The sequence below is a fragment of the Grammomys surdaster genome, unplaced genomic scaffold (genome assembly GCF_004785775.1).
Source record: "Grammomys surdaster isolate TR1022 unplaced genomic scaffold, NIH_TR_1.0 351, whole genome shotgun sequence".
Taxonomy (NCBI): domain Eukaryota; kingdom Metazoa; phylum Chordata; class Mammalia; order Rodentia; family Muridae; genus Grammomys; species Grammomys surdaster.
The window spans coordinates 1,309,444-1,315,629 of NW_021604770.1; positions in this window are offsets into that span (position 1 = coordinate 1,309,444).

Sequence of the window (6,186 nt, forward strand, 5' to 3'; positions counted from 1 at the left end):
GGTGAGAAGACATGCATTAATCCAGGGGACAGAGCACCAGGAAGTCTTCCAACTAATTGACTAAGGAACCTGAGCAGCCTCCTTATCTAGCCATTGAATTGGTGCTTAGTTCAATCACAGTGTATATCACATGCAAAAGGAGATTGTGTTGACACCAACCACACCCTTACATCTTTAGCACTAGGCAAAGTAGTCTGTTTTCTGAAGCTCTGGCCTAGTTACTAAGAGTTTCAGAGTCATGCAGAAGCTGTGATAGCACAAAAATGTCTGCAAAATCTTAGTGAGACTGTATGTTCAGGAGACAGTATCACTATCTGTGATCACTGTGCAAATTTCTTGAAGTCATCTGTTGGGTGTTTAAAGTCTTCAGTGTTGGCATGAGTGAAGTCTTGCCCACTGTATGACTAATTCTCTCATTTGCTAAGGCAGCTAGGGCCATAAGGGAGAGTCCAAAGTTGCTAATTAGGGAGTAAAATTGCATCATCCCTCAACATATTTGCTTCTTTATGGGAAAATGAACACCAGAAGGAGTGTTTATAATAAAGGAATTTTAAAAATTATTATTAACAATAATAGTAATTTTCACAGACTTTAATAGTGTTTTAAATTGCTTAACATCTGCCTAGTACCCAGGGAGAGATGGGTCTCTTATTCGTCTGGGTTCTCTGAGTGAATATTACTTTCCTATTCTTTCCTTTTTTTACCCCCAGCTGTCAAATTTATTTAATATTTCTGCAATTCTATATTGAACAAATTGTGAGTTATCTAACATAGCTCAAGTGAGCAAAGGCGAATAACCCAAGATAGATTTGTAGCATATCGAATAGGTGTGGCATAATGTACTTTAAGTGGACCCTGCAACCTTTTACTCAGATCATGCTATATGCTAGCCAACTGACCTTGGGAAAATTCCTCTAATAGAGAAACCTATTCTTTCCATCATCTATATTCAACAAAATGTTCCTCCTGAGATTATAAAGCTTGTCCAAGTGTCTTAGTGTAGTGTACAAGGGCATTCCAATATAGAAGTATCATTCTTCAAAGACACTCACCACTGCTGTGAATAGGTCTGGCTACTAAATAGATTTCTACTTTAGTAGATTAAAACTTCTAATTTGCTGATTCATCAAGCACACAAAGGATAGCTGTTAATATTTATAAAATCATAACATTTTCTTGGATGTTAGTTCCTCACAAAAATCATATCCATTTGGCTACAAATCTGACCTTTTCTCCCTCTTTGCCCCTCCATGCAGGAAGTCTTCATTTCCTGATGCCTGCTGCTAATATAGGAGGCATGTTGAAATGTTTATGCTAATTAGGCTTTGATTGGAATCTCAGAAACAAGTTAAAATGACAAGTTTTATTGCATTGATGAATTAATTATGACATAAAAATCACTGTTCTACTCTTTGAAACCAGCCTTCTGATTTCTGTAGGAGACAGGCAGGTTCTCTCCTCTAATAATCATATTTTTTTTATCAAATATGAGTGGAAGTGTTCCGTATGGTTCTCAGGTAAAAGTCCTGGAGGGGATGAAGAGTGGGCATTCTTTTGGGAATAAGTCAATAATGGGAGCAAATTATGAAATGGGTACTCTTTTGTATGTGTGTGCATGTGTACAAATAGAAAGAGATGGTGTAGGAATAGGTGACTGAGAATAGCAAGTATTTAGGACTAAGACTTTCTAACTGAACCCTGGTTTTAAACTCAGTGTTTGTCTCCTGCATAGCCTACTGATAAAGGCAGCTGTTGATCATAATGAGGAGCATGGTCATTTTCTAAGGAAAAATAGCTTTATATTTTTTCCCAAGGAAGAGCATATAACTTCTAAAGGCAGAAAATATTAAGTAGCCTAGCTCCCAGTAATTAGTCCTATACTAGGACTCACTAAATATTAAAAAGTATAGCATGGGGACCTGGTCTTGTTTTAAACAAAACACATATCAACTGTTTGGCTCATCCCTTTGTTCCAATAGTCTCAGAATTCAGAACATCTTAAAGAAGGCAAGTTTACCCATGATCACACAACCTGTTCATGATGATGTGAGATAAAAGATAGATTAACCCATACAGTTTCGACCCTACTGTTTGATGCAATGAAACAATAAATTGTAATAATGAAAGAAAAATGTTAATTTTAGAAAACTGAAGCACAAAGAAAATCAATGACTTGTAAGATGCCACAGAGAGTGTGAAACACTGTATTAACTGAGGCTTGAGCCAAAACCATGCATGTGTGATGTTGTCTGGATCTAGTTTTGAGCCAGATGGGAATAATATACTTTTCTTTGGGTGAACCATTGCTCAACGTTGTCAAATACTTGTGAAATTTGTTCTTGTGGATGTTAGCTTTGTGATGAAGTTTCCTTCAGTCTTTGATATAAGTCTCTGACAAAGTATTTTTTTGTGACTTGATCGTTCAGAATTTTGAATGGCAGTGGATAAATCCTCCCATAGGTCAGTGAATATACTCTCCATGATCAATAGATTGGTGTGTCCTCATGAGAGTCTGGATGCTTTGGAAATTCTGTTTTCACCCTGAGGTCATTCTAGCAGCTAGAGGGGTCACTACCAATTATTCTCCCAAGATGCTTTGTTCCAGTCACAACTGCTCTATATACCCTGCCCCACTCTTAGAAGACATCACTCCAAGAGAAGCCTTCATAAATTCCAGATGGCCTTGCTTAGCCTACATCTCTACTCATAGATGCCTTGGGGTTAGAGAGGTGGTACTTTCATGGTAGCTTAGCAGAAAGGGTGTTTTTGGTACATTTCAAGATCAGTGTTGACACTTATTTAAGGCTTGTAATTGGTAGAACTGGAATTGTGCTGTAATTGGTTCAATACTATCGTTGATTCCCACTATAATCATGTCAAATAACTCCTCACAGATGTATAAGCAAGCTATTCAATCCAGTTTGTGAACAGGAAACATTTATGTGCTATTTCCTGGTGGTTATAACACTGAGCTCAAAATTATATTCTTTTTGTTGACAAGGTTTAAGAATTCTTTTTAATGTCTTCTACTGCCTACTTGTGATTATTCTAAGGAGTATCTTGAGATGAACTAATAATATAAAGAACAGGAAGTAGTAGTGGGGAAAACATCAGAAGTAGGGACAATCAGAATGAGCGATGACAGACACAACAGCAGAATTTGGCTCAGAATTCAGGCCACTGTGACTGAATTCCAGGGAAGTGAGTTCCAGGGAACCACTAAGCCCTAATAGCCAGGGATGTTGATACCCAAGCACCAAGGTCTGTTTTTTTTTTTGTTTTTCTGTTTTTTTTTTAAATGGTTGCTGTTACAGTAGAACCTGCAAAAATATCTTAGAGATGTAACACTGTCTTGGTCCTGCTGTTATTAATACTATTAATTATGGTCCGTTTTTGATTAGTAAGTCATTGGTCTTTTTGGATATGGGGACACTAAGATTCACAGCCCAAAGCAAGATGCCTTTGAACTGAACATAGAGTGATATATTTATGGCCTCCAGTGCTTGAAGAAATAAGCCTCAAGTTCTCAAAACCTAGAGTTTCAGTGACTAATATTAGCCCATCCCATATGTTCTTAACAGTCAAGGGCCCTGAACCACACAAAGGGGCAGCTGCCCTTTGTGTGACAAATAGAGCAGCTGAATCCCTCAGTTGATGGAAAACAATATGAATGAGTTCCCAGATCTGTTTTTCAGACATTGTGTTACTGTGTTGGCAGGCAGGATGGACTTTTAAATGGAGTACGACCTTGTTGGAGGTCTTTAGGTAGTTGAGGGTGCTGTCTTTGGGGTGAAATAAGACTAACTTTTACCACCTTACCCTTGTCTTCCTTATTTGAGTGTCGTTGTGCCCCTTAGTCCTCATGAAATCCTTCAGTGATGTTCTGCTATGATCTCTTCACTAGAAGCCAGTTAGAGTCTGAGTCATGCACTTGAAACTTCATAACTATAAGATAAATAAATCTTCTTTTTTCCAAAATTTAATTTAAATTTGTTGTTTTATTACCATTTCAGAATATAGACTAATCTAGAATTAAATATTGAGAAAACTTATGACAGCTTCTGCCAAGATTTCAAAGCATAACTCAGGAGACCAGGGATTTTCGCTGCTGAGCAAGAGTCCCTGAAGAGAGTCCCCAAGTGTGGGCTGAGCCCTGGGGGGCTGTGGGACCAGAGCCTTAGCAAGGATATCTGAAAGGGACTCACATTTGGGTTTATCTCTGATCTCAGATGTCACTTTGGAATCTGGGTTTTTGAATTAGTTAAGTATTTTAGACTTTTGGGAATAGAGAAAAAGATAGAAATCTTAGAGGCCAGAAGCAGTATGTGACTGTTTGGATTTGGCTATTTCCCACTAGGGTTTATATGTTGACATTTAATTCCCACTGTGACATGTTAGAGAGATGGAAGCTTAAATATGACTGACTCTCATGTTTAGAAGTGAGATCTTTAGGAGGAGATTAGCATTAAATAGGATGTGAGCCCTTGACTCAATGCTAGGGTCTTTGTGAGAAAATGAATGGAGCAGAGGGCACACACACTTGTGATCTGTCTCATGCCATGTCAAGTTTGATGTCATCTCAGGACCCTTTGACATCTAAAAATATCACCTAGATAACCCCTCATTTTTATAATGTTGCGCAGTCATGGGTGTTTTGATATAGCAACACAGATAGACGTTAATGCAATAGCCAATCTAAAACATGACTGTTTTGTTTTTTTCTAGCTTCTGAGTTAATGTTTAAAATAAACTTTTAAAAATGTTTAATAATAAATAAATAATAATATAGATATAAATAATAAATATAAATAAATAAATTCATGGTTTTGTGTATACCAATCATGCTCTTTATTTTGATCAACCAAGCTTCACAAACATACTTCTGTCCATAACACTTCCGTTTAGTCTAGACCCTGTATAAGCAGGAATTCTTGATGCCGAAACTCCGAGTAGTGCTACTCCTGAGCAATTGATTGTCTTTTTTTTTTCCCATAGAGAAAATTGCCAGATTTGAAACCATTTAATTCAAATCATCATATACTTTGGGAGCTGGGTGCCTAAACCACCAAACTTATTGTTGGTCCAAGCACAAGGATGAATAAGTCTTTGAACTTGTTTTCAATGGATTGATTCTGGATTTATGGGAACAGATGCATAAAATACAGAGTGTAATGTTTACTCTTTAGGGGAGAAATACATGATAGAGTTAAGGAATTTTCAATTAGGAACTCTTTGGTGGGCCAGGGTTGTCAGGAGGCCTCCATGAAGCTTCTTTTGGGTCCTATAAAAAATGTAGGATTAGATAAAAGTTTGGGTTGAAAATATGGAAAGGCAGTTAAAATAAGACATGGGAATAGCAAATGAAAGAATCTGTGTATAAGAAAAGGCAGATAGAAAGCAAAAAGGATTAATCAAACATACGATAGTGTTTTTGCAAAGTCTGTACGCTTATGCCTGCATAACTATGTCAGCTACATTTATATCTTCTGCATAAGTTTATCATTTTCTTAAACTTCCACAAATACACTATTGGTGGTCAGACAAAGACAGACTTTTTGTGTAATGAGCAATTATCATCCAAATTGAGAAAGTGCTCAGCTTGCTTTCAGTATAATAGTTCCATCCTTGCCCCAGTGTGACACAGTTACATCCTGGGGCTGCAACTCAGTGGTAGCTAATGGAAGGGAGGCTTATATTGCTTCAGCAACGCGTCCTCAGGTAGCCATGTGATCGTCATTATTTTAAAGGAATGGATACATTTCGCAAGGACCTATAATTTAAGTGACTGGCAATTTGCTAACTGTTTAAGTGTATTTGGCAGAAAGCATATTTGTTTTCTGGCTGAGGACTGCAATAGAGCCTTTGTAATTCACACCAAATTTGGAACCTATTCAGAAACACTTAGTTAAATTAATGAGATATTACCTACATCTGTTTTCCACGCTACTCAGTGAAAGTTGCTTTTCCTTAAACTCAGAACCCAGTTCAGGGACAGAAACTTTAATCAGTAAAATTAGCACAATATTCCTCTTGGGCATTTCTTTTGACACCTTTGTAAAATGCCCTCTGGTTATTTTTATGCTTACATTGAATTGTTGTACTTGACTAACAGGTACCAAAACTTTTCATGGTCATTGGGATATATATATATATATATATATATATATATATATATATATATATATA